Here is a 23,917-nt window from a genome sequence, read left to right on the forward strand (position 1 = left end):
CCAGGTAACTGGGGTTACAGGCATGCACCAGGACATCCGGCTAATTTTTGTATTTTCAGTAGAGACGGGGTTTCACCATGTTGGCCAGGCTGGTCTCAAACTCCTGACCTCAGGTGATCTGCCTGCCTCGGCCTCCCAAGGTGCTGGGATTACAGGCATAAGCCACCGTGCCCAGCCCCAAAATGTAAATTTTTAAACCAAGATGTCCAATTTCAGGAAGATAAATCATCCCCTTTGAAGACAATTATAAATATTCAAGTTTTCCTTCATGAAGGTAATGTTTTTTGTCTAAGTCAACATACTTTACCATTTTTAAACTTTTCTCATCATATTTTTGACAGCAGGTTTTCCAATTTTGACAGCTCTTTAAAAGTAATTTTAACAGCCGAGTGATTTCTCTTCTAAGCAAAGTCAGATTATGTGAAATGTCAATGTAAAAACTATACACTTTGACACATAATCATTTTTAGTTGAATTTACTTATTAATTTTGCTTGCTATTACTAATAAAACATAAGTGCTTAGCTAATTGTATTGCTTTTTGAAATGTTTTAAAGGTATTTAAAACTGTATCCTTTTTACTACAAAATGTCTCATTTCATTACAATCACTTGCCCTTCCAAAAATGAAGAAGTGGGGGGAGTAGCAGTGCTAGGTTGATATAAGGCAATTGAAAAACTGAGAAAAACGGCTACTGTAAAAGTAAAAGTCAAGCTGGCATTGGCTCTAACCAGAATTATGATAAGGACAGAAGAATCTGAATCCCCTGGGGACCTTTTACAAAATATATACATGCCCCATCTCCCCATACCCACACAAAGCTATGGTCTCAACATTATAGCTGTGGTGTTCATATACTCCCAGGGCTGGAGGACAAATAATGTCTTTTCACCCACCCCCCCTTTCACCCGGTAGAAAACCTTTGGAAACAATTTAAATAAAAACTGGCAACTACCTTGATCGAATTAATCCAATTAATTTCTTCAATCCTTTATTTCACAAAGTGTTGCAGGAGGTGAGGTAATTACATGATAAATATAAACAAATGGATTGTCAGTTAAAAAATCATCTTCTCTTTATCATATTTGCTCTACTTGACCTGGCGCGTGGCTCATGCCTGTAATCCCAGCACTTTGGGAGGCCGAGGTGGGCAGCTCACCTGAGGTCAGGAGTTTGAGACCAGCCTGGCCAACATGGTGAAACCCCGTCTCTACTAAAAATACAAAAATTAGCCAGGTGTCCTGGTGCATGCCTGTAATCCCAGCTACCCGGGAGGCTAAGGTAGGAGAATCACTTGAACCCAGGAGGCTGAGGTTGAAGTTAGCCGAGATCTACTCTTCTGTTTCATGATCATTTTACTTTGGTGATTGAAAGCTTGTTTTTTCACAGAATGACACTGTCGTAATTGTAAAGAAAATAGTTTTACAGAAGAGGACTTCATTTTAGTTGATGATCCACCACTATGTGTTAAGTATCTTCTGACCATTCTTTCCCCCACTCTTTCTAACCTTTATTTTAGATTCTGAGGGTACACACGCAAGTTTATTCCAAAGGTATATTGCATGAGATAATGGTTTGGAGTACAATTGAACCTGTCACCCAGGAAGTGCATATAGTACCCAATAGGCAGTTTTGCAACCCTTGCCCCCCTCCCTCCATCTCCCTTCTAGTATTCCCCAGTGTTTGTTGTTTCCATTTCTATGTCCACATGTACTCAACATTTAGCTCCTACTTATAAGTGAGAACATGTGGTATTTGGTTTTCTGTTTCTATGTTAGTTCGTTTAGGGTAATGGTCTCAAGCTGCATCACGTTTTTAAAGGACATGATTTTGTTCTTTTCACGCCTGTGTAGTATTTCATGGTGTATGTATATCTGCTTTTCTTTATCCAATCCACCATTGACAGGCACTTGAATTGATTTTATGTCTTTGCTATTGTGACTAGAGCTGCAATAAACATACAGGTGCAGGTGTCTTTTTAGTAGAATAATTTATTTTCCTTTGGGTACAAACCTAGTAATAGGATTGCTGGGTTGAATGGTAGTTCAACTATTAGTTCTTTCAAAAAACTCCATACTGCTCTCCACAATGGCTGAACTAATTTACATTCCCACCAACAGTGTGTAAGCACCCTCTGCAGCTCTGCCAACACTTACTACTTTTTTAACTTTTTAACAGCATCCATTATGACTAGTGTGAGATGGTATCTTATTGTGGTTTTGATTTACATTTCTCTGAGGATTAGTAATGTTGAGCATTTTTTTCATATGTTTGTTGGCCATTTGTGTGTCTTCTTGTGAAAAGTGCCTGTTTATGTCTTTTGTCCACTTTTTAATGAGATTATTTGGTTTTGGCTTGTTGATTTAAGTTCTTTATGGATTCTGGATAGTAGGTCTTTGTCAGATGGATAGTTTGTGAATATTTTTTCTCATTCTGTAGGTTGTCTGTTTACTGCTCTGAAAGTATCTCTGGCTGTGCAGAAGTTATTTAGTTTAATTAGGCCCCACTTGTCAATTTTTGTTTTCATTGCTTTTGAGGATTTAGCGATAAATCCTTTGCCAAGGCTGATGTCAAAAAGACTATTTCCTAGGTTTTCTTCTAAGATTTTTGTAGTTTGAGGATAAGACCACAATTCTAAGAAGAATAAGAATTGTATCTAATGTATAGCATAAGAAATTATATTAGTAATGAACTAAGCAAAATTTAGTAAAGTCAGATTATTTTTATTGGATAAATTTATTCAGAAATGTACACTGTCTCAAGTATTAAACTGGATTCTAAATCATCCTATGTCCCCAATTATTTCAGAAATACTCCATCTCACTTTAAATGAGTAGACTTGCCCTAGAAGAATTAGGAACATTAATTACATTTGCAATATTAACAAGTAAACAAACAAACAAAAAAATGGGCACAGTGTGGTGGTTCACACCTGTAATCCCAGCACTTTGGGAGGCTGATGCGGGCGGATCACAAGGTCAAGAGATCCAGACCATCCTGGCTAACACAGTGAAACCCCGTCTCTACTAAAAATACAAAAAAATTAGCCACGCGTGGTGGCACACACCTGTAGTCTCAGCTACTCGGGAGGCTGAGGCAGGAGAATGATGTGAACCAGGGAGGCGGAGCTTGCAGTGAGCCGAGATGGCACCACTGCACTCCAGCCTGGTGACAGAACAAGACTCCATCTCAAAAAAAAAGAAAGAAAGTAAATAAGAAAATCTGGGAATTGTAAGTTCATTTAAGCTATTTAGTCCCACTTCCTAGTACCTAACATCACTGAGAAGTTGTACCCCATTGTCTGTCTGATTCCTTCTAATCATGGGGAAGATATTACCACCATGTAAATTTTCCATTTTTCTCTGCATCTCTTGGTTTTAGAAAATTCGTCCTTATAGTACAGAATGACAATTTACCACCAACCAGTTTTAATTTTTTGACCTTAGTGGTTCTAGCCAATTAAGCTATTTACTTTTCATGTTGCTTTGTTCAAGTCTCTATGCTTCTCTGGGTTCATGCTTCATCCTTCATGTAGTCAACTAGCATTCTTCATCCTTAAAGCCAATATCTCTGACTCCAGTTCTTTTATCACTCTAATTTATCCTGAAGCCTGTGTCATCTTGCCTCCCTTCTCAGAAACCTTCAATGGCTCCCAATTTTCCAAATGAATTAGGTACAAATTCCTTAATTTGAGTGAAAATTCACAGATGAAGCTGGTGACTTGTATTGCCTCTGGAGGAGAACAGGTCACTTGGTGGGGAGTATGGGTAGACATTTTTACTAGATTCTCTGTTTCAAACATTTTGGAAGGTTTCTAAAAAGCTTATAGGACCTACGACCTGTGCCTTATAGGGCTAATATAGTCAAAAATACTTTGCTCAACTCAATTTATTTTCAACAACCAGACGTGTCCCTCGCTTCTCACTACCACTCCAATGAAATTTCTCTCATTTTGGTCAGCTAAATCATTCTAGACCTCACTTTTCTTGATCTCATCATGGTTAGGCTAACTAAGCTCTTATTTTTGAAATTCTCCATTGGCCTTGGATTGCATGTTTCTCCTGCCTTTCCTCCTACTACTCTAACTGCTTTTTCCTAGTCTTCTTCGTAGTCCCTTCTTTCTTTGCTCATCCTGCAATTGGTACTTGCTATAGTTCCATCTTAGGTTTTCTTACTTATTACTTCATTCATTCTTCTTTTATGTCTTAATTTTCACCATTGCAGACTCTAAGTCAGCTACTTAAAGGCAAACAAATTGTTTGGTTAGTAATGCCAGAAAGCACAAATTTAAAAAAATGGAAAAAGCAAAACATAAAAGAATATGTTCATGAATGGGTTCCCACTGTGGGAAACTGAAGCTGAATCCATTAAAAACTCTTTAATGTATCATGTACAGTATGTCTCAGAATTGTTCAACTGAGAGAGAACCTGAGCGTTTATCCCCTGCCTCACATCCTCCTTGCCTAAGGTTTCCCCTAAGGACATTAAATTCCGGCCACCCTGTATGATATCGGAGCAAGCTCTTATGGCATTGGAAAAAGCTTTTGGTCAGAGAAGCAGAGATTGCGGAGTTTGAAGTAGAAACCTGCCAGTGATAATAAAAACTATCCATTGAGACGACAAATGAATTCAGAGAATATGAAGTTGAGTGTTACAAAGCTATATTGAATCATCTTATCTGTACTCATAGCTTCATATACTACCTATTTACTAATCGCTACCAAACAATTTATCTTCAGTCTAGATCTCTCTTTTGAGTTCAAAGGCTTATTGGGCTTTGACACCTGAATATCATAAGAGCATCTCAAAATCATCTTCACAAAACTAAGTTCATCATCTTTTATTTAGTTTTTTTCTTATCTCTAGAAGTCATCCTACACCTCTTCCTTTCTCTACCCACAACGCAAAAAGTCAAAAATGTTATCAAATCAACCTCTAAATTTATTTTAAAGTGACTTTAAATACCCCCATTGCCAGCACCATACTTTAGGCCCTCGTCAAAAATGTTTAGCCTGGCCTACTACAAAAGCTATCTAGATGTTTTTCTGCTTTGAATCACCTCCTAGAAAACATTCTCACAGTTGCCAGAATTATTCCTATCAAGCATGTAAATTTGATCTTCTGACTTTGGCTGAAAATACTTCAATGGCTCATCATCCCATCCAAGAAAAGTCCAAACCTTTTAAAATGGCCTCTGAGGGTTTTCATGATACTGCATTTGGCTACTTCTCCAGCTTCATCTTCTGCCAAACACTCTTACACTTCTGCCACTTCTGCCACTTTGCATGTTCAGTCCCTACATCTGGAGCTTTCTTACTCCTCTTGTGTATCTCACTAACGTCTCCTCAGACATTAAGACCTAGTTCACTTCATCCTCTTTGGGAAGCACTCTCTGGTTCTACCGAGTAGAATTCAGTTTGACAAACACAAAAACAAAAATGGCATGTTAAGAAAGGCTGAATAGAAAAATTTCAAATCCAAAGGAGCCTGGATACAAAATCCAACATTTCAGTCAAGCAGAAGGGAAGAGAAACAGAAGAAAGCACTTGCCAGCAGAACCCTCCTGCTTTAATAAACTTTACTAGAAGCCTTGCCTAGTGACTTTTACTGAAATTTATTTGGCCACAACTGTGTCATAAGGTCGTAGCTAGCTGTAAGGGACAAGGAGGTTATACAGATTTTTTTTTAGCTGTGTACCTATCCATAACAAAATTAGGACTCTGTTAACAAAGAATATGAGAATAATGGATTTTTTTTATTGTTAACCATTGGTGTCCTTAGCAATAGGTGGCATTAATACATTCTCATTATGAATGAGGAAATTAAGATGTAAAGAGCTTATGTAATCTGTCCAAGATCACAATTAATAATTAAAGATTAAACCTAAACAGTCTAACTCTAGTATCATTGCTCTTAACACTCATACATTTACTTATTGTAAGTATTTAGGTTCTAATACTTTGGGCATCCTAACTCTTAAAATAGGGATATGTTTGTTCCTTAGCATGACTACATTGCCCAGAATAGGATTTTACACACAGAAAATTTTCAATATATATTTCTGGATGATGATGATGCTTAAAAATGGTTTCATTTCTTAAAATAACTGTCAGCTTTCATGTTAACACATGCACATTTCTTTGATTGAATTCATGTGTGTATTTCTGCTCCCTTCCAAAACCTTATTAATGACAAGAAAAATGGGATGGGAGAAGAAATAAGATAAAACATACCAATGAAATTCAGAAACTACAGATAGAATAGGATGGTTGAAACTGGCTTAGTAGACTACATGCAAGGACATCCAACAGAGCCAAAGGCAAAATGTGTTGCTGAACTACAAAGAGAGTGGTTAATTACAACTTTGCATACCTGCTTCCTCTTCCTTGCTGACAACCCAGGTTGGCCCCCTCTTGTAGGAGACTGCAAGCTTCCTCCATAAAGAATACTAAAATTTGGGATCTCCCACAGAAGTGCCCAATCTCTACATTATCAACTGATGTGAAACTCACTACACAGTACTCCCCAAGCATACAGTTTGCAAACAGCATTTCGGTGCTCTTTAGTTCTCAAATATTAATGAAAAGCCTCTGATATTAAATATAACAATTGCAACAAAAAGAAAAAAGTTTTACTGAGAGGAAATAAAATCAAGGAGAAAAAATTTTTACTATAATTAATATCCTGAGAAAGATGAGGGAGTATTTGCACCAATGAACCAAAAAGGAAACATTCAGAGACCAAGAAAGAGTTCTTTGAAATATTAAGTAAGAGAGTCAAAATAGAGTATCATAAATTAAAGTTGGGCTGTATGTGAAAGAAGAAAAAGTCTTTCAGAAAGCATAACAAAAAGGCAAAGAGATAGAAAATTGTTTTTAAAAAATCGTAAAATCAAAGAGTCAGCTCAGGAAAGTAAAGAAACAAATAACAAGATTTCCAAAACAGGAAAAAAAGACATGAGAAAGGGAACTATCAGGGAAATAACACAAAAATATTTCCCAGACCCAAAACACATGAGGTTCCAGAATGAAAGCCACAACAAAGAATTCAGCAAAATTAATGAAAAAGTTCCACACCAAAGACGCATAGCATTATAGAATTTTAAAATGGGAACAATAGACGCTATGGACTACTAGAAGGTGGGTGGGGGAGCTGTGTTCAAAACTCCCTATAGGGTACTATGCTGATTCTCTGGGTGATGGGATCGGTACTCCAGACCTTAATATCATGCAATATTCCCATGTAACAAATGTGCACGTGTACCCCCTGTGTCCAAAATAAAAGTTAAAAAGAAAAAAAAGGCTGAATAGAAAAATTTCAAATCCAAAGGAGCCTGGATACAAAATCTAACATTTCAGTCCAGCAGAAGGGAAGGGAAACAGAAGAAAGCACTTGCCAGCAGAACCCTCCTGTTTTAATAAACTTTACTAGAAGCCTCGCCTAGTGAATTTCGCTGTAATTTATTTGGCCACAACTGTGTCACAAGGTCATAGCTAAAATTTTTTTTAAATAAAAAATTTTAAGAATAAAAAATATTCTAAAAAAAAAAAAAGAGAAAAGAATCAACCCTGAGAAAGAAAAAGAGAGAAAATAGACCATATACAAAGAATCAAGAAAGATAATAGTATCTAACATCTCAGTAGCATCATTCTTAACAGAAGGTGGAAAACAATGGAACAATAATTTTCAAATTCTGTGAGAAAATTATTTCCAACTAGACTATCAGTCAAGGGTAAGAGTAGAATACAATCATTTTTAAGTAATTCCTAAAATAGTTTTTCTTCTAGGTAGCCATTCATTCTCAAGAAGGTATTAAAGGATATACTCCACCAAATCAAAGAAATAAGTCAACGAATATCAAATCCAGGAAAAAGAGAATCACACGTAGGAAAGTGAAAAAAGTAATTTCCAGGATGATGAAAAAATGTTTGAGCAAAACAGCTACACAGTAGGTCTTGACTAAACTAAACAAAACTGCCTTAGAGCAGTCTGGGCCAGAAGAATAGATATATTCAGACAATAATAATAATAAAAGGAAATACATATATTATATATGTATTTGGTATAAAAAGATTTACAATTTTGGTAGAAAGTTGGCTAATGGTCACATAAAAAAAAACCTAAACAAATGTAAAGTAATCTAATTATGAATCAAGCTCTAGGAAAAACAAACAGTTGTATTAGAAAGTAAATGCAATTAAGGGGGCATACACTTCAAAGCTATACACAGTATTTCTAGTCAAAAATATATAACCACATAATGTTGTTTTTTAATAGCTTTATTGAGGTATAATTCACGTATCATAAAATTCATCCTTTTGAACTGTACAGTTTTGTGTTTCTAGCATACAAATAGAGATGTGTGCAACCATCATCACTATCTAAATTTAGAATATTTTCATCACTCCACAAAGAAACCCACACCCACTAGCAGTCAATCCTTATTCCCTCCTCTTCCAACTCCTAGTAGCCAATAATATATTCAGTATCTCTACAGATTTACCTATTCTTGACATTTCTCATGAATGGAATTTTATAGTATGTGGTCATTTGTGGCTGGCTTGTTTAAGCACAATGCCTTCATGTTAATACATGTTGAACATTGAGACACTGGTACATAGCATATATCAGTATTTCATTTATTTTCATTGCCAAATGTTGTTTCTTTGTGTGGCTATACCGTGTTTTGTTTATCCGTTCATCTGTTAATTAACATTTGTGCTGTTTCCACCTTTTGGCTATTACAAATAATGTTTTTGCATGAGCATACATTTTTATTTCTTTTGGGTAAAATCTGTGAGTGGAAATGCTGAGTCACATGATAATTCTATTTTTAGTATTTTTAGACATTTTCAAGCTGTTCTACAAAGTAGTTGTATGAATTTACAATCTCACCATTGATGTGTGAGTTTCAGTTTCTCTACATCCTTCTCAATATTGTTATTGTTTGTTGTTATTGTTGTGTTATTTTAGCCATCCTTGTATGTGTGAGGTGATAATTCATTATGGTTTGATTTGCATTTCCCTAATGACTATTGATGTTGAAGATTGAGTATTTTTTCATATGCTTATTGCCCATTTGAATATCTTCTTTGGAGAGAGGTCTGTCCAAATCTTTTGCCCATTTTAAACTTGACTTACTTGTTATTGTTGAGTTGTAAAAATTTTTTACATGTTATGGATGCATATTCCTTAACATACATGTAATTGATAAATAATTTCTCCTAACCTATAAGTCAGAATATATTTTTAACCTAAAAATATAATTATATTAAATTTTTAATTTATATTTAAATTTTTAAATTATATTTAATTTTATTTATATTTTTAGGTTAGAGTTGTAGGAAGTGATTGTTGTATGTTTGTGTGTGTGTAATGCTTGTATGAATTTAGGGAGGATGTTTATTCATCCAGCAACTACTTGCACTTGAGAACAGAACAACAGCAAATCCAATTCCTGCAATTGAGTGCTATGATGGTTTTCATATTATAGCACAAATAATAGGAAGTTGGTGAAAAGAACTTTTCAATGCCCCTTAGTGTCTCCACATTCTCTACTCCATCTCCTCTACTCCTTACCCCTTACTCTACAGATGTATAGAAGGGAGCCGAGAGAGATAAAAAGTTGGATACTTCTTAAAATGCTAGAGTAATGACAAAGTAAAAAATTGTCTACTAAAACTGAAGAATTAAACAAGTAAATTTGACAAATCAGGCTTTTTCAGATTAGCTTTTGGAAAAAGGACTTTCCTCAAAATGTCCTAGAGGAATACAACTTTTTCATGAAAAACATTCTCAGGCTCTTAGGAGGAAACAAGAATCCAAAAAAATAAATAAATAAAGATTTTTATGATGGAAACTACCAAAAATCTAGGACAATGTCCACAGTCTAATATCAGTAATCTAGGACAGTATCCATAATCTAGGATATTCTTATTTTATGTTAACAGAATATGTTCATCAGATGATGGTTATTGAAATCCTCTTGAATCTTACCATTAAAGATCATAGGAAGAAATGTCATGTTTTTATGTGCCTATATTCGTTTTTAATTTTACAATGTAAAATTGCATTTGTTAAACATCCATGTATAAAGTATTTATTATGCACAAGCGCAAAATGTAAGCATGAACAAAGTAGACACAGTCCTTGTTCAAGTCCCATCCCTGGGGTCATGCCTAGTAGAGTAGACCCTTGTTAATGTTCATACCTTGGGGACTAAATTATATGATGTGTATGCAAAACAGAATAGGACAAACGCCCTGTCTGCAATTAGTTTAAAGTGTGTTTGTAATAAGAGGCTGAAAAACAAAAAGATACTTTTACAAAGCCTGGTAAGTGTCAGAGTACGGGTAAGTGTATCACTTAACCAAGCCCACAGCTGACAGAAGTAGTCAGAAGACTATTAAGAAAGTATCTGTGCTGAGACTTCAAGAACAGGTTGAAAAGTTGAAAAAGGAGTAAAAGTACACAGCACCAGTGGAAAAGTAGGTGCAAAGGTTAGAGGGGAAAGAATATTCACACATTCCTTCCAACTATATATATATATATATATATGGTTTTTTCTTTTCTTTTTTCTTTTTTTTTTTTTTTTTGAGACGGAGTCTTGCTCTGTCGCCCAGGCTGGAGTGCAGTGGCCGGATCTCAGCTCACTGCAAGCTCCGCCTCCTGGGTTCACGCCATTCTCCTGCCTCAGCCTCCCGAGTAGCTGGGACTACAGGCGCCCACCACCTCGCCCGGCTAGTTTTTTGTATTTTTTAGTAGAGACGGGGTTTCACCGTGTCAGGCAGGATGGTCTCGATCTCCTGACGTTGTGATCCACCCGTCTCGGCCTCCCAAAGTGCTGGGATTACAGGCTTGAGCCACCGCGCCCGGCCTTCTTTTCTTTTTTCTGAGATGGAGTCTCACTCTGTCACCAGGCTGGAGTACCTTGGTGTGATCTCTGCTCACTGCAACCTCCGCCTCCTGGATTCAAGCAATTCTCCTGCCTCAGTCTCCTGAGTAGCTGGGAATACAGGCAAGCACCACCATGTCTGGCTAATTTTTGTACTTTTAGTAGAGACAGGGTTTCACCATGTTGGCCAGGATGGTATAGATCTCTTGGCCTCGTGATCTGTCCACCTCAGCCTCCCAAAGTGCTGGGATTACAGGCGTGAGCCACCGTGCCTGGCCCCAATTATAATTTTAACTATTTCAAACAAGGAAGTTTATCACTGACAAAATAAGATTAAAAAAACAAAATTATTGACATCATGGAGCATGCATTTTAGTGAGAGAGACAAAAATAAACAAGATAAATAAATAAAATATATGTTAGTTAAATGGTAAGAAGAAAAATGAAACAGGAAAGGTCATAAGAAGTACGAAGGAGTGGTTGAATATTTGATAGTGGTTAGGAAAGATGCATTTCTGCATAAAGGAAAGGAGGAGTGTGTGTATTGTTAGTATGCCTGCAGAAGGGGAAGTGTTCCCAGCAGAGAGAAAAGGAAATGCAAATTTCCTGATGCATGAACAGTTTGGGTACACTTGAGAAAAGGAGGCAAAAGTGGCCAGACAGAGTAGTGAAGAAAGAGACACAGCCCTTGTTCAAGTCCCATCCCTGGGGTCATGCCTAGTAGAGTAGACCCTTGTTAATATATATGTCTAAACAAACTTAAATTCAGACAGCCAATAATTAAATTATCTCTGAGTGCACATTATTTAGTTCCTCGTCAACCTGTTGTTTTCTCAGTAAAAGTAAAATGCACAATATGAAAATTAGAAATAATATTACATGTCAGAGTTTAAAGAAATATTCATTTTACATTGGAATCCACTTTCCCAGGAAATCTTGTTCATTTTATTGTGAGAATTTTGTTTTGTAAGCTATTTATTCAAAACATAATACAATTGTGAGACCCATACCATCGCGAGATTGTATGGTTTTATAAAGGGGAGTTCCCCTCCACAAGCTTTCTTGCCTGCCACCATGTAACATGTGACTTTGCTCCTCATTCACCTTCTACCATGATTGTGAGGCCACCCCAGCTGTGTGGAACTGAGTCAATTAAACCTCTTTCCTTTCTAAATTACCCAGTCTCGGATATGTCTTTATTAGCAATGTGAGAACAGACTAATACACATCTTTTTTCAATAACTTTTGTTGTAAAAGAAGTTAGTGAATAGGAAAGATTGTAAAGGGAATAAGCTAGAAAGGGAAGTGGAATCAAAAGGGAGGCCTTTGGAAAAGGGAGTGACAGCAACATGTTTATGTGCTATGTGAATCATCCAGTAGTAAGGGCACTACATGTAGTGCGAGAAAGAAAAATATGTGTGGTGCAAGAAAGAGAGGTGCTGGATTTACATCTTAAAGTAGGTGGGAAGGGAACTGAATCTAGCACAAAAATTGAGGGCTACGCTTTGTTAGGAGTATGGAAATAAAAGTTCAAGTAAATTAACACAAATACACTTAGGTCAATAGATGTCGATATAGAAGCATATGTGAAGTCTCTTCTGTTTACTTCAAATTTCTTAGTAAAGTGGAAATCATGGTGAACCCACTTAGGATAAGGATGGGGAAAGACATGTGGGATATTTGATGACAGAAGGTGTAAAATAATCATCTAAGTTTTAGGAAGGAGCTAGAAAAATATAGTGTGATTGCTAGACAGCATAAAGGAGCCACTTGAGATGAGTGATTCTAAATTTAAGGTGAGGTCAGCATTGTTTTGTACTTTTTCTCCAACTGCATTCAGTTGCAAGTAGGCAAATGCAGAGTAGGTTGAGGGTTTTATTTAACAAAAGTTGTATTTTATCCAATTAATTATAATGAAGCAAGAGTAGAGCAAAGAGGTAGGTGGTGTTTTCAGGGAAGTGATTATCATTGACAGAAGGTCTTTAGAAGGTCACACTAGTTTAAAACCAAGACACATTTTAAGCATCTTTGGATTTCATCAGTTGCTATATTTTATGGTATTCCTTGACAGCACAGGGGAAACAGCATAGGGAAAAAAACACAGTTTTCTGTGAACCTTTTCATTTTGTGGTTCTAAAATAGTTGCTTTTATTCTCTGCAGGTCTTTAAATTGATTCATTTGAAAATCAGAGTCCTCCATTATCAATAAAAGTATTACGATGTGGGCTGCTGTAGAATAGCAGAAAGTTAAAAAACAAACTTAAAATCAGACAACCAGTAATATTAAATTATCTCTGAGTGCACATTATTTAGTTCCTCATTAGCTTAATTGTTTTCCAGTAAAAGTGAAATGCACAATATGAAAATTAAATAATATTACATGTCAGAGTTTAAAAGAAATATTCATTTAACATTGGAATAGTTTTTTTTCCCCAGGAAATCTTGTTCATTTATTTTGTGAGAATTTTTGTTTGTCGCTATTTGTTCAAAACATAATACAATTGTGAGACCCAGTGCCTGCTGGCAAAGTTGGAATAGCTGTCAGCAGGAAATGGCAAACTAATAATAAGTGCTGGTAAAATATTTATATTATAGTTTACTGGGAAGCCGAGTGTAGTTTTGTATTTCATTAGTGCTTGAGGCAGTACATAGTAACATTTTTTTTGCTTCAAAATAAGTGGATAGAATTCTAAATGCTGTAGTAACTTATCTTTCAACTATCAGTGGGGGAAAGAAAGAACTAATAATAATAAGTCCTTTACTAGTTGAAATTTAAGAAATTTTAAACGAGGTCTATAGGGCAGTAATTAGAAGCATCTCACATTTAGTGTTATAGGACACTAGACTGCTGGATCAGCCACTTCTGTATGCGGACTAGTAATTTAGCTCTGGTTCATAATTTTCAATAACAGAGCTATTCAAGAGGGAGGGGTGGTCTTAAACTACCAGAGAACTCAGAAGTATGGTGACGTTCAAGTACAACACTGTTTATGTACTCCCCAAAGTGTATCAAAGCTCAGATCCAGAGAAATAAAAGAAAAGTCAAACAAAACAAGCATTAGACTGCGTAAAATAAGGTATGGACAAGGCAAACAGGTGAGGCATTGTTTAGGTGGCTAAGGTAGATCAATATCTATTCTTACAAGCCAGGAATCCTGCCTGCTTTCCTCTGGCGCTCTGCAGATCATCTTACGGCTTGCAGACAGACTGTCGCCTAACCCCAACTGACAGACAACCTATTTCACCCCTGTACAAATCATACCCATCTTCTTTCTTTGTGGTTCACTGAGGAGAGAAAAAATATAACTGCCAACATAAAATAATACCAGATTGGTTTTACTACACTTGAACATCCCTGTTTATTAACTTAATTTCAAAAGGATTAGTCCCCAATTTCTCTTTTATATATAATTTTAACCTACTTAATGAAATGCAAGTATATTGCGAATATAACTGTGTGTGTGTGTGTGTGTGTGTGTGTGTGTGTGTGTGTTTGGGTAAAAGGAAAAGTGACCAAATTTATCCAAATAGTAAACATATGTAAGTGTCTGGCACATAATAATTGCTAAATAAATAATAGTTTAAAAATAAATAAACATTAGTTATATCAATATTTCTATCATAATAATTTTGAAAACCTAACAGAGGAATGCACAGACAATCAATTAGAAACTGAGGGAATAAGTGTTTATACACACCTTGTATTTCATAGAACAGGGAGGCAATATTTCAGCAATTTTGAACACATGTTTAACAAGCTCATGATAGCCAAAAAACATGAGAAAGTCAGATTGTTGGCCGGGTGCAGTGACTCATGCCTGTAATCATCCCAGCAGTTTGGGAGGCCGAGGTGGGCGGATCATGGGGTTAGGAGTTCGAGACCAATCTGGCCAAGGTGGTGAAACCCCGTCTCTACTAAAAATACCAAAATTAGCCAGGTGTGGTGGGGAGCGCCTGTAATCCCAGCTACTTGGGAGGTTGTGGCAGAAGAATTGCTTGAACCCGAGAGGTAGAGGTTGCAGTTAGTTGAGATCGTGCCACTGCACTCCAGCCTGGGTGACAGCCTGGCTGTCTCGGTGGGGGCATCGGGGGAGGAAAGAATGTCTAATTGTTTACATTTTGTGACGTAGTAACATCAATTTGTCTTGTTCTGATAAAGTACAAATTTATGTACAACTTTTTGTAACCTTTTAGTTTTTCTATATAATGTTCTAATTCCAATGGGAAAACCAAATACAGGAAATTGTTCTCTAAAAATGTATAACAGTTTTGTTATATCAAAAATAGTCAAAATATAAAATCTGTTATCTAATTCCGTCAAATTTAGATTATCCAGACTTCAATGCAAATTAGTCATTATATAAATATTTTACTTTACATGTATAATTCTTATTGAGTTTTCTTTTCACTTTATAGGTTTAACTAAAGAGAATACCTTCTACTGATGTAACAGCAATGGTAATTGGTACAAAAACAAAAGCATGTGGAAAGGAGAAATCACAACAAAGGTCACGTATTGAAATAAAACCTATTGAAAATGTACATTATCCTCTTGATTCTGCTTTGGCAAATGGGAGGCATTTTGTATGTTTCATTCTTGAGCATAGAATTTACTGAGACTTACAATTTTTCATATTTGTGTAATAACTTAGATTTCAGTATATTCAGATTTTCATGTAGAAACCCATCCTGTTCTTTTTTTGTCCTCAGAGTTGACTAATAAAAGGAATGGCAGTTTTAACATCATGTTAAAAGTACTAAAAGCCAAAACTAAGATCCTTATTTTAGTGGTTGTAGAAACTTTGGCTGAATCTTGAAAGTGGAAAAGGTCATGTTTTGCAGACTGGTGCATATCATATCACTGGATAGTAAGAATATGTCTTTTCATCGCTGCTACAGTTTTCTGCTTACCTTTTTATGGTGGAAGAAATGTAATTTACTTGTCAGATTGAAACATTTGATATAAATCCTTATCCTATCTTTTGAACTAGTATTTCTAGGACACTACATTATAAACAAATATCATGTTTAATTAAACAACTACTTTACCCCTAACTGAACAAGAGGGTATGATTATATTAATTCAATAAAAAACCTTTGACTAGAATTTTAAAAAAATTTCAACTCAGCAAGAAATATGATTATACTACTTTAAAATTGAGCCATATGATCAGAATGTAAACAGAATATTTTAAGTTCCTGTCTTTAGGATATAAAAAATACTTTTAAGAGAGAAAACTAATATGATTTAGAAAGTATTCATTTACATTAAAATTTCTTCTTCAACCTACTAATCTACATGCAAAACTAAATTTAAAAGTCAATTAACAGTTTACTATAATGCTAAAAACCTATTTTAAATATAAACAATTGTGATTTTACCAAGAGATTCATTTTTCTTTTGTGTGTGTGACTGATTTTTCACAGCTAAAGCTTAGCAATTCTGAAACATGTTAGTGCAATTCTAATAAGAATAAAAATAAGGTGAGGTAAATTGAAGTTAATAATTAGGCATACTATACTGTATATGATTATGTGTGTGTGTTTATGTGTGTATGCATAAAAATATATATTTAAATATATAATGTACATGATTCTTTGAATTCCAGGAATTAATTTTATCTTTAGACTTCAACATAGAAAATAATAGATTTACTGTAATCACTCAAAGCCACTTAATACTGAAGGTCAATTCATTTTTACAAATTTGTGGGAACAAAGGAAAACCAAAAACTGGGTTCTGACCTAATCAAAGCCATAAGTTGTTTGTTAAAATATGCATTGCTAGCATCCTAATTATCTCTATTTGTATTTGTTTAGTTAGATAAACAAATGAAACATTTCTGATCCAGATGTGACTATCTCAGTGCTGTCATTTACCTTTCAAGGATCATAGAATTTTTGCTTTTAACACATTCCCTTGAGTACCTACATGTTTTCATTATAAACTAGAGTTGAGAAAACATGTCAGATGCTAAATTCAAAATCCAACATGCAGGAAACATGGAGAAATATAACAACTGTTTTAGAAGAAAATGTCTTGAAATCAACTTACATAAAATCCTAAATGATGTGCCAATGAATTTTAATTAACATTTACATTACACACAACTTCAAATGCTAAAATAATTTCTGCATAACTACTATAGAATTGAAATTATTTTTGTCAAATATGCATAAAACCTTAAGCTAAAATGTCTATGTTCTATAATATAAAAGTTTAATGATAAAAATGTAGAATGTGTAATGCCGATTTAGGATATGAAACAAAAGGAATAAAATAGTTTGAAGTCTAGAGCACTTAAACCCTTTTAATACTTAACACATGATATAAAATCTCATACAGAACATGCAGTACTCAAGGTAATAATTTTGTATATGAATATTCAATAACTTGTATGTCCAAGTAGACTGAAAACTTTAAAATTCTTTTACAGGCTCACATTCACTAGAGTAGATGAAAATGAAAATTTTAGGATGGTTGTGTAAAGAGTAAAATAACTCAAATTGTTTTCTCAGTAAATGCTACCACATCTTCATCAATCAATTACTATTCTTAAATATCAAAAAAATTACTTGTATAATACAAAAAATATAGTCAACAAAAAGTATATACAAAGATAGCTAATGCAAGATCACTGAGCTTATAATTCATAAGGTCAAAAATATTTCATCCCAGTTCTTTTTATATTTTATTTTATCTATTTATTTATTTGAGATGGAGTCCCACAGTGTCACCCAGGCTGGAGTGCAGTGGCACAATCTTGGCTCACTGCAACCTCCACCTTCTGGGTTCAAGTAATTCTCCTGTCTCAGCCTCCCGAGTAGCTGGGACTACAGCTGTGCGCCACCTTGCCTGGCTAATTTTTTGTGCATGTATTTTTAGTAGAGACGGGGTTTCACCACGTTAGCCAGGATGGTCTCAATCTCCTGACCGTGTGATCTGCCCGCTTCGGCCTCCCAAAGTGCTGGGATTACAGGCATGCGCCACCACACCCAACCTTACCCCAGTTCTTATGTGGCTACATACTTAATATATTTCTACTTAACAAAATAGTAAAATGCCATTTTTTACTATTTAATGTATATTTGCAAACATTTTCTCTCACATAATTGTTCAATTAAAAATATGCATTTCTAAGTAAATAATGTATTTATGAACATTAATTTTCAACTTTTATTTATTTAATAAAGGCTAAAGTTGGTTAGGCATGAAAACCAAAATTATGATGTTACTTTCAACTCTCTAACCTCCTTTAATTTGCAAACAGGTAATTATATGAAAAATTATAAAATGCATGCACTAAAAAGCAGTTGGAAAACAACAAATATTTTATATAAGAATTAATAGTTAGTGTTATAATCACTAGAAGTAGAAGTATGTACATGAATGTATAATCATCTAAAGAATGTCAGTCTTTTGTTTCTTTTATTTCAGGAGGCCATAATCCTAAACAGATTAATGCAGTGATAGAAAACCAAATACCTCACGTACTCGCTTCTATGTGGGAGCTAAACATTGAACACACATGGGAACAATAGATACTGCAGACTACTAGAGTGGGGAGGTCGAGACAGGACTGCAGATGGGAAAACTACCTATTGGATACAATGCTCACTTACTGGAGGCAATGTACTCATGTAATAAGCCTGCACATGTACCCTGTACCGAAAATAAAAGTTGAAAAAAAAGCCAGTCTTTTAACTTCACTTAATAACTAAAATGGCCATTTAAAACTGTATCAAAATATGTATAATAAACATATCTTTTTATTAAATATGGATAATAAAGGATATTTTGATCTGTAATAAGAATATCAAAATATAATGCCAGTTTCATATATGCATATTAATTATGAGAAAATAATTAAAATAGTGATTTCTTATAAAATAGTATCGATATAGTTGAAAATACTCTCAGTGGAAAGGAAACCATTAAATATACACAACCAGTCTCCAACAGATTATTGGTAATAATAAATAAATTGTTTAGAGTGCTATTCGTTATTATTTGGAATTTCTTTGGTAAACTGTCAAATAAGCAGGCAATATGAATCTCTTTCCTTAACCATAATGAGTAAACACCATCATGGAAACATTAAAAGTCTTTCATTTGGAAAGACCCCAAGAATTCATGTGCTGAAAGGGTTTTAATATAAGGAACTCTCATCAGTAAAGTGGAACTTTAGAAAAAGCATATTTTGGAGTATCATAGCAAAGTTTACATTGTGTGTAAAGTTTAACGTCACAGCAATTCTTCCTAGAAAAAAATCTTAAATCTAAGATTGTCAATCCACTTCTCTTCAACTATTGTAGTCACTTAGAAATAGCAGTTAAAATTGAAAGAAAAAAAAAAAACAACTCTTAAAAGCATTGACTTTTAGACTTCATTCCAAGTAAACAATTCACTATTTACCTATTTCACAGTTAATCTCCATGCTAAATCTGAAAGTGTGCTCTCAATAACAACTATAATAAAAGAATGTTGGGATAATGACACAAGATGATAAAAGCAAGGAAATGCTCATTTAAGGATATAATCTCTGTCATATATACGAGCTTTAAGTAGAAATGAAGTAGGATAAATGCCTTACAAAAAGTTATCCAGAGAATTCCTATAGAACAAAGACTTATCAAAAGGTGATACTTTCCAATCCTTGCTGACAAAGACTTTCTAATATAAGATATATTGTTCTATTAAACTATGTGCAAATTAATTTCCTAGGCAAGAGTTCCTCACCATCTTTAGGTAACTGAAAATTTATAGAAGAAACGTAAGATTAATTTTGTTAGTGGCAGTGTTTAGTTGATCAGTAGGGCAGAAGTAACGCTCTGCGTTCAGCAATCCCAATTTTTTTTTCCTTCAGATAGGGTCTCACTCTGTCACCCAGGCTGAAGTGCAGTGGCACCATCATGGCTCACTGCAGCCTTAACCTTCCGTGCTCAAGCAATTTTCTCGCCTCAACCTCCTGAGTAGCTGGGACTACAGACGCATGCCACCATGTCTGACTAGTCTTTAATTTTTATTTTTTGTAGACACACGATCCCCCTATGTTGCTCAGGCTGGTTTCAAACTCTTGGATGCAAGGTATCCTCCCATCTTTTCCTCTCAAAGTGCTGGGACTACAGGCGTGAGCTACTTTGCCAGCCCATTTCTTTTTCCTCCAAAATACACAGCTAAATTATATTCCCATACCTCCCCTGCAATTAGGTTGGGCCATGTGGTTGATTTCAAGCCAATGGGATTAAGGAATTATCCTGCTGGCTCTCCAATAACTTTCTTCCCTCCTAACCCAATGTTGAGTATCCATTGGAAGACTCCAAAGCCCTAAAGAATGGCAGAGTTACTTCCGGGTTCCTGAATGACTAAATGGAACTGAATGAAACAGATTCACCCCACTCTTCACCCCAGCTTGCACTGGAATGTGACATGAGGGAGTAATAAATCTTGATAGTATTAAGCCATTGAGAGAGATTTGGGAGAGTTTAGATTATTCATTCATTAATTTATTCCTCAAATATTATAAATGATAAAGAATTATATAGAATAAATATAAGATCAGATACTTCAGAGGATGGCAAAGGTGGGACCATACTTTATCTAAATATTACAGTAGAAGTAATTTCTAGAAACTATATGATCTTGAGTATTCTGCAATTTGTCCCTGTCAACATTTTGTTCCCCAAATCATATCCTGAATCAACATCATCTTATTATGATAATAATATGGTTACTCTTAGGGATAAACGTTAAGGCATTATTTAACATTCATGTCCATACTCTGCGCACAGTGCTAAGCATTTATGTGAATTATTTATTTTAATTTTGAAGTGACCCTACGAGGGAATTTTAATAATATACTCTTTACACTGAGGAAATTGATGGTATAAAAGTAAAGGTGATCTCACATCAAATAAATGGTGAATCCAGGATTCAAAAGAAGTTTTTTGCCTCTATGGCCATTCTTTTATTATGGCCACATTGCATTGTGGGTGATATTTGGTTCCAACAAATTATTGTTTGAACAATGGTAACTTACTTCAACGATTCTCCTGCCCATATAGTTGTATATGCACTTTGTATATCACAGAGAAGGCTAGCAAGAAAACCTGAAGTTGACAAATGTATTATAATCCTGGCTTTTCCCCTCCTACTGGATACTTTACACCCTGATTTTTATCAACATGCCAAAAAATTATCCTTGTATTAAAGGTGGATACACAGCAAAGAAATCACAGGTTGGGCTCCATGGTTCATGCCTGTAGTTCTAGCACTTTGGGAAGCCGAAGCAGGCTGATTGTTTGAGCCCAGGAGTTCAAGACAAGCCTGGACAACATGGCGCAACCCCTTCTCAACAAAAAATACAAAAATTAGCCAACTGTGGTGGAGTATGCCTGTAGTCCCAGCTACTCAAGAGGCTGAGGCTGGAGGATCACTTGAACCCGGGAGGTGGAGGTTGCAGTGAGCCATGATGGTGCCACTGCACTCCAGCCTGGACAGCAAAACAAAATTCTGTTTCAAATAATAATAATAATAATAAAAGAAAGAAAGAAAGAAAAAATGAAATTATAATGTTTTACTCAGAAATTATTCACTCATGACAAATTAACTGTTATGAGAAAAACCTCACTAAAGGCCAGGATCATTGCTCACTAAAATGTTTCTACCATTATAAATAGTATATTTGAAATTTGTGTTATTAGTTTATTCTCTTTTCATCTTTTCTTTTCCGAGACAGGGTCTTCCTATCTTGCATGAGCCAGAGTGCAGTAGTGCGATCAGTCACCGCTACCTTGAACTCTTGGGCTCAAGCAATCCTCCCACCTCAGCCTCCCAAGTAGCTAGGACTACAGGCACGTGTTACCATGCCTGGCTAAATTTTGGGGGGCAGGGTGGGGTAGAGACAGGGTCCTGCCATATTGACTTAGTTGGTCTCAAACTCCTGGCCTCATGTGGTCCTCCTGTCTTGGTCTCCCAAAGCACTAGGATTACAGGTATGAGCCACTGTACCCAGCCCTGATTGATGTATGTTCTAAGAACACAGCTACTTTGACAGCTAAATAATGATGCAGAATGTTGTTTGAAAAATGTGAATTCAGAATGAAAATATTTTTATGGACAGAACATTTAATAACATCAAGTTTAATTAGCCTGATATTAATTCACAATAATAGTGGCCTTATCACTGGGACTGAAGTCCAGTGGAATAAAGTCCCCACCCTTGTCTCTGAACCATATTTGAAGAGGGTATTCTTATGCTGTTCCTGGCTTTCCCTTAATAGATTTCATGGCTAAAATTTTTTTCTGTAAATATGTAATACCTTCTATTAGTTTTAGTCAAAGTCTGCTGTATAGGAATTAATCTGTTAAGATAACTTTGCGCATATTTTGCTAATTTAGTTTGTGCTGATCTGCAATTTTAACAATCAAAGGGCAATCTCATTTTGTGTTCTTTATTTCAAATTTCTTGCTGGTGGCTTTCTCACTATAATCTATAAGAACCAACAAGAACTGAAAATAATTTCAGGACAAGAGAATGTACACTGAAAGATCCTGGCTATCTATGAGAAATGAGTGAAGATAAATAATTGCAGCTGTTCTCTTTTTCTTTCACTTAAGGTAGAAACAGTGTGTTCACAGAATTCAGTTAATTATTACAATACACATCTTGATTACCATACTAAAACTCTCCAAATTCTTCCTATAAGAGGTACAATGTTTCTTTATAATGGTGCCGAACTGGTATGGTAGGCAAGAACTGCTGCACTGGAAGCAAGTAGTTCATAATAACTAAAAGCTATTATAGTGTCAGAGAAATGTAATGCTATATCAGTTGCACTCCATCAATAAAAAGCTAGGTCTCTTCAAGCTTTATGCTGCCACGGTGCCATGAACTTCAAGAGCATTATCCAGTGGCTACAGTCTCAGTGTTCCTTTTTCCAACTAGGCAAATGCCAAGAGGAGTGCCTTCTCACAAACAAGTGTGTAGATGACAGTAAATGCAATAATAAGACTAATTAATCCACTGGGTGCTTCAAAAGTGGAGTAAGTCAGCCCAACAGAAACATATGATTTGTGTTCCTTTATTATTATTTCTTCTTTACCTGTGGAGCCAGAGGCAAGGAAGATGACCAAGAATTCAGACATGGGAGAAATCTGGATAAAGTTAGGAGCCTGTCTAATAGTTTAGAGCCTGGAAGATACTGTAGAGGAAAGTTGTTAATTGTTGTTTGTTTGTTTGTTTAGTGCTGAAGTAACTTTCTCTGGAGACACATCCTGAGCACTGTAAAGAACGTTGTTCCTCCCCAAATGCCTTTCTTCCTGGATCCAGCTACTTTTCTTTGAGTTGGAGAACTCATGCTTGAAAATCTCTGATTGATAACAGCACACTGATGGGTAGATATTATTCGATGGGAAGCTGATGATCATGCCAGCCTTCACTGTATTGACTAATGAAAAACCTCTGAAAATAACAACATGAAAAGGACAAGGAAAAAGATTATCAGTATAGAAAAGTCAAAATTTCTTAATAAGAGAAATAAAGACAAAAACCAGGTTACCAAAGCAAAAACAATTTTAAAGTATATTAATACCATATTTGTAATTTTAAAATTGTTATGGTGATTTGCTATGTTGTTAAGTTCACCGTTTTATTTTTTTATTATGGAGTTAATTTAATTGATAATAAAATGAAGGAAATTCCATTTAAATAAGTCTTGTCTATCATGTCACCATAAAAATTTGGTAAGGTTTGAATACTCAAGCTATTTCAGTAAAGCAAAGAAAGGTGAACAACTTGTGCATAACTGAGTATGTGCAATGTTATCCTACAAAAAATGATTAAATAAATAAACGGGGCCAGGTGCAGTGGCTCACAGTACTTTGGGAGGCTGAGGTGGGCGGATCACCTGAGGTCAGGAGTTTGAGACCAGCCTGGCCAACATGGTGAAACCCCATCTCTACAAAAATACACACACACACACACACACACACGCGCGCGGCCTGATGGCAGGTGCCTGTAAT

The sequence above is a fragment of the Papio anubis genome, chromosome 7 (genome assembly GCF_008728515.1).
Source record: "Papio anubis isolate 15944 chromosome 7, Panubis1.0, whole genome shotgun sequence".
In the NCBI taxonomy this organism is placed as follows: Eukaryota; Metazoa; Chordata; class Mammalia; order Primates; family Cercopithecidae; genus Papio; species Papio anubis.